The sequence below is a fragment of the Hylobates moloch genome, unplaced genomic scaffold (genome assembly GCF_009828535.3).
Source record: "Hylobates moloch isolate HMO894 unplaced genomic scaffold, HMol_V3 SCAFFOLD_1, whole genome shotgun sequence".
NCBI classification, from domain to species: Eukaryota; Metazoa; Chordata; class Mammalia; order Primates; family Hylobatidae; genus Hylobates; species Hylobates moloch.
Window position 1 is genome coordinate 200,856,348 of NW_026652276.1, and position 10,115 is coordinate 200,866,462.

Genomic DNA, 10,115 nt, shown 5'->3' on the forward strand with positions numbered 1-10,115 from the left:
TGTATTTGAATTTACAAAATTATAGACTACCTTTTTAGGTCTAGATTATCTCAATGTTACCAATGTATATTTCACTTTATTTTATTGATCCTCTACTGAGCTGCTTTCAGAAAGCAATTTGTAAAGTACAAACAAACATCTTGGGATTCTTATCCACAAGGAATACCTTCCAAGACACCCAAAAGGATGCCTGAAACCACAGATAGTATTGAACTCCATATATCTTATGTTTTTTCCAATACATACATAACCATAATAAACTTAACTTATAAATTAGTCACAGTAAAAGATTAACAATAACTAATAATAAACTAGAACAATTATAACAATATGTTTTAGTAAAAGTTACATGAATTTGATCTCTCTCTCTCTCTCTCTCTGCATCTCAAAATGTCTTATTTTATGTACTGTGCTAATCTATTTTCAGAACGCAGTTGATGGTGGAAAACTGAAACCACGAAAGCAAAATCTTGCGATAAGGGGAAATGTATTAGTCCATTTTCGCAGTGCTATAAAGATACTACCTGAGGCTGTGTAATTTATAAATAAAAGAGGTTTAATTGACTTACAGTTCTGCTTGGCTGGGGATGCCCCAGGAAAGTACAATCACGACGAAAGATGAAGGAGAAGCAAACCCCTTCTTCACAAGGCCAAAGGAGAGAGAGTGCACAGGGAAACTGCCGCTTTTAAAACCACCAGACCGCCTTTCGGCCAGAACCGCCATCTTCCAGTAATTCACCAAAATGACAAACACAAAGGGAAAGAGGAGAGGCACCCGATATATGTTCTCTAGGCCTTTTAGAAAACATGGAGTTGTTCCTTTGGCCACGCATATGTGAATCTATAAGAAAGGTGATATTGTAGACAACAAGGGAATGGGTACTGTTCAAAAAGGAATGCCCCACAAGTGTTACCATGGCAAAACTGGAAGAGTCTACAATGTTACCCAGCATGCTGTTGGCATTGTTGTAAACAACCAAGTTAAGGGCAGGATTCTTGCCAAGAGAATTAATGTGCGTATTGAGCACATTAAGCACTCTAAGAGCCTAGACAGCTTCCTGAAAGGCGTGAAGGAAAATGATCAGAAAAAGAAGGAAGCCAAAGAGAAAGGTACCTGGGTTCAACTAAAGCGCCAGCCCGCTCCACCCAAAGAAGCACATTTTGTGAGAACCAATGAGAAGGAGCCTGAGCTGCTGGAACCTATTCCCTATGAATTCATGGCATAATACGTGTTAAAAAATAAATAAATAAAGGACCTCTGGGCTGTAAAAAAATAAATAAATAAAATAAAATAAAAATGAAACCACCAGACCTTGTGAGAACTCCCTCACTATCAGGAGAACAGATGGGGGAAAATGCAAAATGTGGAGATAACAATTCCAGGTGAGATTTGGGTGGGACACAGAGCCAAATTGTATAAGGGGATTATTAATGGTGTAGAGTAGGGTATTTATTATCAATTATTAATTAATAATTATTAATTATTATCAATGGTGTAGTGTATTTTAGTATTATGGATCTTTAAGGTGAAAAGTTTTGTATTTGGGGCAGGAATACTACAAAAGTAAATCTGTGTTCTTCTTAGTGCATCATATCAGGGTTTATAGTCTGTCTCATGTATGGTAATGCTAACTTTGATCAAATTGATGACAAGGTAAGGTCTCCCAGGTTTCTCCAGTGTAAAGTTATTTTTTTATTTGTAATTAAAATTACTTCTATGAAAAATGAATTCATTTTTTATATTGGTAGATATAGCCTATTTGGAAGATTTGTATATATTTGGTTAAAAGGAGTGTCTGGACACAGAAAATTCCCTTGTAAGTATTTTTATTATTCTTTCCTGTACAGAGTTCTAGACTGATCTTGATCCACATCTCCTACTTTGTTAAGTATAACTGCAAGATTCATTAAGCAATTATTAAAGCTTAATTTAATAGTATTTTTCTTTTTAGATTATTTTGATATGGCTTTAAGTAGAATTATAATATTTTTATTATTTTTAAAAATTCCATTTAGCTTTTAATTTTTAATTTTCTGGATACACAGTAGGTGCATATATTCACGGGGTACAGGAGATATATTGATACACACATGCAATGCCTAGTAATCATATCATGGTAAATGGGGTATCTATCACTTCAAGTATTAATCCTTTGTGTATAATCTATCACGTTTAAACAGTTATGTTAAAATATACTATCTAATTATTATTGACTGTAGTCACACTGTTGTGCTATCAAATACTAGGGTTTTTTTTATTCTTTCTAATTATATTGTTTATGCCCATTAAACATACACACTTCTCTCCCATTCTTGTACTACCCTTCCCAACCTCTGTAACTATCATTCTACTGTCTATCTCCATGAGATTAACTGTTTTATTTTTTTGGCTCCCACAAATAAGCAAGAACATATGAAGTTTGTCTTTCTGTGCCTGGGTTATTTCCCTTAACCTAATGACCTCCAGTTACATACATGTTATTGCATATGAATGGATCTTATTCTGTTTTTATGGCTGAATAGTACTCTATTGTTTATAAGTACAATATTTTCTTTATCTAGTCTGCTGAACACAGGTTGCTTTCAAATCTTGGCTATTGTGAAGTGTTTCAATAAACATGGTAGTACAGATATATCTTCAATATGCTGATTTACTTTCTTTTGGATATATACCTAGCAGTGGGATAGCTGGATAGTATGGTAGCTCTATTTTTAGCTTTTTGAAAAACCTCTAAACTGTTCTCCATAGTGGATGCAGTAATTTACATTTCCACCAACAGTGTACAAGGTTTTCACTTTCTACACATCCTTGCTACCATTTGTTGTTGCCTGTCTTTTGGTTATATGCCATTTTAACTGTTGTAAGATGATATCTCATTGTAGTTTTTATTTGTATTTCTCTGATGATCAATGATATTGAGCACTGTTTCATATATCTGTTTGCCATTTGCATGTCTTCTATTGAGAAATGTATACTCAGGTCCTTTGCCCTTTTTATAACTGGATTATTAGGTTTTTTGCTATTGAATTGTTTGAGCTTCTTATATATTGTGCTTATTAATCCCTTGTCAGATAGGTAGTTTGCAAATATTTGCTCCGATTCTATGAGTTGTCTCTTCACTTTGTGGATAGTTTCCTTTGTTTTGCAGAAAGTTTTTAACTTCATATGATCCCATGTGTCAATTTTTGCTTGTTGCCTGTGCTACAGGGGATATTACCAAGAAACCTTAGCAAAGTCCAGTGTCCTAGAGAGTTTTGCCGATGTTTCTGTTTAGTAGTTTCATAGTTTTAGGTCTTAGATCTAAGTTCTTCATCCATTTTTATTTGATTTTTGTATATGGCAAAAGAGAGGAGTCTAGGTTTCATTCTACCACATATGAACATCTAGTTTTCCCAGCACTATTTATTGAAAAAAACTGTTCCTTCTCCAATATATGTTTATGGCATCTTTGTAAAAGAAAGAGTTTACTGTAGATGTATGAATTTGTTTCTTGGTTCTCTATTCTGTTCCTTTAGTTGGTGTGTCTGTTTTTATGTCAGTACCATGCTGTTTTGGTTACTATAGCTCTGTACTATAATTTGAAGTCAGGTAATGCGATTCCTCCAGTTTTGTTCTTTTTGCTCAGGACAGCTAGGGCTCTTCTGGTACTTTGTACACTGCTTTGGGTAGTATAGACATTTTAACAATATTGATTTTTTTCAATCCATGAACATGGAATAGTTTTCCATTTTTGGTGTCTTAACTTCTTTAATCAATGTTTTTTCTCTCTTTTTTTAACTTTTATTTTAGGTTTGGGGGTACACGTGAGATTTTGTTACATAGGTAAACTCATGTTGTTCTACAAATTATTTCATCACCCAGGTATTAAGCCCAGTAGCCAACAGTTATTTATTCTTCTTCTCTCCCTCTTCCCAGCGTCCTCCATCAAGAAGACCCCAATATCTGTTATTTCCCTTTTTGTGTTCATAGGTTCTCATCATTTAGCTTCAATTTATAAGTAAGAACATACAATATTTGGTTTTGTTTTCCTGTGTAAGTTTGCTAAGAATAGTAGCCTCCAGCCTCATCCATGTTCCCACAAAGGACATGATCTCATTCTTTTTTATGACTGCATAGTATTCTATGGTATATATATATATATATATATATATATAGTACCACATTTTCTTCATCAGTTACAGCAACACCCACATGCAAAGATGAGAAAGAACAAACACAAGAACTCTGGTAACTCAAACGTCAAGAGTGTCATATGTCTTCTAAATTACCATACCAGTTTTCCAACAAGAGTTCTTAACCAGGCTGAGCTGGCTGGAATGATAGAAATAGAATTTAGAATACGGATAGAAACAAAAATGATCAAAATTCAGGAAGGTAAAAAAAATTCAATCCAAGGAAACTTAAAATTATAAAAAAGCAGTACAGGAGCTGAAAAACAGAATAGTCAGTATAAAAAAGAACCTTACAGATCTGACAGAGCTGAACAAAACAATACAAGAATTCCACAATGAAATTACAAGTTTTAACAGTAGAACAGATCAAACTGGGGAAAGAATCTCAGAACTTGAAGACTGGCTCTTTGAAATAAAACAGTCAGTCAAAAATAAAGAAATTTTGAATTTAAAGAAAATAAGAATAAAAAGGAATGAACAAAACCTCCAAGAAGTATGGAATTTTATAAAGAGATCAAACCTACAAATCATTGGCATCCCTGAAAGGGAGGGGGAGAAAGCAAACAACTTGAAAAACATATTTTAAAGTATCGTCTATGAAAACTTCCCCAACCTTGCTAGAGAAGCCAACAGTAAAATTCAGGAAATACAGAGAACTCCTGCCAGACTCTACAGAAGGTTATCCCCAAGATATATAATCATCAGATTTTCCAAGGTCAAAATGAAAGAATGTTAAAGAAAGCTTTGAATAATCTTTCTGCCCCTGTCTCTTTCGCTACCTCCTCTTTAAGGCCAATAACTGCTAGATTTGTCCTTTTCCATGCTATTTTTGAGATCCTGTAGGTGTGTTTTATTTTTATTTTTTCTTTTTTCTCCTGGACTATGTATTTTCAAACAGGCTGTTTTCAAGCTCACTAATTCTTTTTCTGCTTGATCCATTCTGCTATTGAAGGACTTTGATGCATTCTTCAGTATTGTCAACTGCATTTTTCAACTTTAAAATTTCTGCTAATTTCTGTTTAATTACTTTCATCTCATTTAAAAATTTATGTGATAGGATTCTGAATTCCATCTCTGTGTTATCTTGAGTTTCATTGTAATTTCTCAACACAGCTATTTTGAATTCTCTGTCTGAAAGGTTGTATATCTTTTTATCTCCAGAATTGGTCCCTGTTTCCTTATGTATTTCATTTGGTGAGATCATGTTTTCCTGGATTTTCTTGATGCTGGTAGATGTTTGTCATTGTCTGGGCATTTAAGGGTTAGGTATTGACTATAGTTTTTGCAGATTGGGCTTATTTGTACCCTTCTTTCTTGGAAAGGTTTCTCATGCATTCAAAGGGATTTGGGTGTGATCTGTATTAGTCCATTCTCACACTGGTATAAAGACATATCCGACACTGGGCAATTCTTGAAGAAAAGAGATTTAATTGACTTACAGTTCCACAAGCTGTACAGAAAGCATGGCTGGGGAGGCCTTAGGAAATTTATAATCATTGTGGAAGGGGAAGCTAGTGCATCCTACATGACTGCTGCAGGAGAAAAAGAGAGAGATGGGGGAGGTGCTACACACTTTCAAACAACCAGATCTCATCAGATCTCTATCACAAAAACAGTGATCACCTCCCACTAGGCCCCTTCTCCACACTGGGAATTACAATTCAATAGGAGATTTTGGTGGGGAAACAGAACCAAACCATATATCAGGATCTATGCCTTATCTTCATTAGACGGTACCTGAAGCCCAGTAATACCGTTGTTTTTGTGGACTAATAGAGGTATTGCCTTTGTGATATTAAATATGATTCAAAATAATTCTCTGGTTTACCAGGCAGATACTCTTATTCCCTTCCCTTATTTTCTCCCAAACAAAAAGAGTCTTTCTCTCACTCTCTCTCTATATATCTGCTGAGCCACCTAGAGCAGAGGGTACGGTAACACAACCACCCCTTTAACCACTACCACTGGTAATGTGTTGGGTCAGACCTGAAGCTAGCACAGCAGTTGGGCTCACTCAAGGCCCACTGTAATCACTCCCTGGGTGCCATCTATGTACACTCAAGGCCCTCAAGCTCTGCAGTCAGCATGTGGTGAAGCCAGCCAGGCTTGTGTTCTTCCCTTAGAGGTGACAAGTTTCCCCAGGCCCTAGGCAGGTCCAGAGATGCTGTGCTGGAGCAAGGGCCTGGTGTCAAAAGTCTTAGAAATTCACATGGTGCTTTATACTACTGTCGCTAAGCTGACCCTCAAATCACAAGAAAAAGTTCCTCCCACTCTTCTATCCCCTTTCCAAAGGCAGAGGAGCCTTCCCCATGACTGCCACAACAGCAGGACCATAGGGAGTACTGCCAGGCTACCCCTGATGTCTCCTTAATGCCCAAGGGCATTTAAGTCAGCTTATGGTGAATGCTGCTAGGCTTGATTCTCCCCCTTCAGGGAAGTGGGATCCCCTCTGGCCCAGTGTAGGTCCAGAAATGCCATTCAAGAGACAAGGCCTGGAATTAAGTACCCCAAGAACACATTTGGTGCTCTACCCTGCTGTGGCCAAGGTGGTACCTAAGATGCAAAAAATCCTCTTAACTTTTCTCTCTCCTTTTCTCAAGCAGATGGAGTTCTCTCACCTTAGCCTGAGGGGCTCTTTAGTCAGCAGGTAATAAATCCTGTCTGTACTGGGTTTTTCCTTCAAGACAGCAAGTTCTCTTCTGGCCCAGAGTGTGTCTAGAAATGTTATCCAGAAACTAGGGCCTGGAACAAGGGCCTCAAGACTCTGCCTAGTGCTTTCTCTTACTGTGGCTAAGTGGGTATCCAAGATGCAAGACAAAGCTCTCTTTACTCTTTCCTCACCTCTACTCAAGCAGAAGATAAGTCATTTTTTCAATGCTACAAGCTGTGTTGCCTGGGGTTGGGTGGAGGGGTGGTGCAAGCACTCCCTTAGCCTCCCTGACTGGCGTCTCATGAGGTCATGTGTCCTCTATGTCCACTGGCTGAGCCCAGCACAGCACTAGAACTTGCCTAGGAATTGCAGTCCTTGTGATTTAGACTGTCTTTTAAGTTTATTTAGAACCCTAAAGCCCTTTAGCCTATGGTAACAGGGCTTTCTGGAATAAAAAACCACTGGGATGGGTGATTTCCCCTTTGGCTTAGGGTAGTCTAAACACTCCTTCTGTGGGTGGATGTCAGCTGAATTCATCTGGTTTTGCCTTCTACTATGATAGGGTAGCACTGAGTTCAATGCATATTCCCACAGGCATTGCTCACTTCCTCCCTGAACAGCTGAGATTCCCTCTTCATGCCACACATCCACTGCCAGAACATGGAGAAGGGGTAGTGTCAGCAACTCAAGACTCTTTCCTAACGTCTTCAGTGTTTCTCTCAGTGATATGAAGTTAAAACCAGGATTGTGATTGCTCACTTGATTTTTGATTCTTATGAAGTTGCTTTTTTGTCTAGACATCAACTTTGATGTTCCTGTTTGGGGGTGGGGGACAATAAGTAAGGGCTTCTATTCAGCTGTTACCTTTCCCTTAACTAGAAATTTAGTTGAGATCAACCACATCTATCTTGATAATTTCTGAAAATATTTTCTAGGGCTAAACATCTTCCTGTAATGGTAAAAGCAAATTTTCTTATTTTTTCTTTCAAAACATATACTTTATTTTGATTTTTTTTTTTTTTTTTTTTGAGACGGAGTCTCGCTCTGTCGCCCAGGCTGGAGTGCAATCTCGGCTCACTGCAAGCTCCGCCTCCCAGGTTCACGCCATTCTCCTGCCTCAGCCTCTCCGAGTAGCTGGGACTACAGGCGCCCACCACCACGCCCGGCTAATTTTTTGTATTTTTAGTAGAGACGGGGTTTCACCGTGGTCTCCATCTCCTGACCTCGTAATCCGCCCGCCTCGGCCTCCCAAAGTGCTGGGATTACAAGCGTGAGCCACTGCGCCCGGCCTATTTTGATATTTTTAAGGAGGCAATATCTCAGTTCATTTTCATGGTGGAGATGAGTTATAGCCCTGAGTTCAATAAATAATTAAGCGTTTACTAAAGAAGCTTCATCTATTTCTCTAGCTTTTTCGTATTGATTCACCCATCTGGCAACTTTTTACTATCTAATATCAAAATCGCTCTGCACACAAAAATAATCCTTTCCTCACAAGAAACTGCAAAGTTGTGAAAACAGAAATAATGCATTTTCCACTATAAAAAACCAAAACACTGTCATTAAATACTGACATGTAATACTTTCTAGAGTAGTTGTATTAAGGCAACATATATTCTGACTGAAGTATATTTTATAAGAGCACCAGTCTTAAAGGGTGAGCACTGTGTCACTTGACAGGTATGTACGTTCTGGGCACTGGAGCCATCATAATAATGACATTTGTGGCTCTTTGTCAGAAAGCTGATCTTTTGCATTTAATGAAGACAGTGAACGTTTCTTTAATTATAGCTTCTCCCATACTACTCAATAGAAAAGTAGATGATTCACTAAATATGAATAGAAAATAAGCAATATATGCTTCTTATATTAACTTCCAATTATTTATCAAAGAGTTATGGCTGAAAAACTCAGATATAGCTAAGAAACACTTGTCCTTGTCCTGTCCAAAATTATTTAGTTTTTGTTTAATATCCTTAATTTACATGCCACTGAGAGTCTTCTATTCATATGTATCTTACTACCTTATATACTTCTGAAATTTGGACACAAGGCCTAAATATCTATCTCACATGCTCCAAGGTTTCATTTCACTTTAATTCTCCTCTTTAGTTTAACAACTTACGTCCTCCCATTGAATTTTCAATTGTCTCTTTCAGTCTACTCACTGCTCTGGATAACTCCCACATCCTATTCAAACTTCTCAGACCAGACCATAAGAACTATATGTGGCCTTCTGCCTGGCAGAAGTATTTAGACATTCTCTAGTCCCTCAGTAGTGATTCAACCCCTTATTTTCCCTTTCTATACATATACTCTAGACCCCAGTACTTTCTATTCCATTAATATAAGAAATTAGTGCATTCTCTTGATATAAATAATTTAGTTTTCTAAAAAATTCCACTTATTTTCTGATTTAAACATTTTGAACTACTAGAGTATATAGTGATTAGCTTCTATCAGAATAAGGAAACACTATTATCGCTTCCTAGTTTACTGGAAATGTAAATTAAATGTGCTTATGAGCATTTTAAAAAATCCTGAAGCAATATTCTGTAAGAAAACTCTAGGAATTCTGCCAAATATTTTGTGATTTGGCTGATATTCAAGAACTTTATGGGGCACAATTTTATTACCCCATTCTGCATGACATTGATTTGCCTTTGAACTCAACTAAAGTCCATTACTCCATAACTCAAGTTAATGGGTATATAGATAGGAAATTTCCTTACCACAGCAGTATTTCTCTCAATATTTTTTATTTATTAAATGTATTAGATGCTCAAAATCAATCAATTTCTAGGAGCACTTCAGAGAGTAATAAAGGATGATACTGAAATGTATACATTTCTGCAAATCCAGTATGAAACAGAGTTTCAAGAGAGACTTCCATGTAATAGAGGCCACAGAATTTATCTTGCTTATCTGGATTTCTGTAATTTTTTAATTGCCTATAATACTTTGTTCAAAAAATTCAATAATTTTAAAATGTAGTGATGATAAATGACTTTTATACCAGATATTTACTTAATAAATAACTAAAAGTCTTAGTATAGTACTTCATATGCACAGAGTCTGGTATAATTTTGATTAGTTTATAATGGAATTACTTTTCAATGTACTACCTGGAATAGCACATTTGACAAAGAAAGAAATTTAATCCTAGATCGCTGAACCATGCTGATAATAATTGAAAGCTTTAAAATGATTCCCCTCACTCAAATATTCACATGTGGATGCTGAGTCACTAATCAAAGCCATGGTTCTGCAAAGGAACTAAATTACATCAAAA

At 36.6% G+C, this 10,115-nt stretch overlaps 1 pseudogene; it reads left to right on the forward strand.

The window, feature by feature from the left end:
• Nucleotides 1–720: 720 nt before the first annotated feature.
• Nucleotides 721–1,226, forward strand: LOC131382911 (large ribosomal subunit protein eL21-like; annotated as a pseudogene).
• The last annotated feature ends 8,889 nt before the right edge of the window (nucleotides 1,227–10,115 follow it).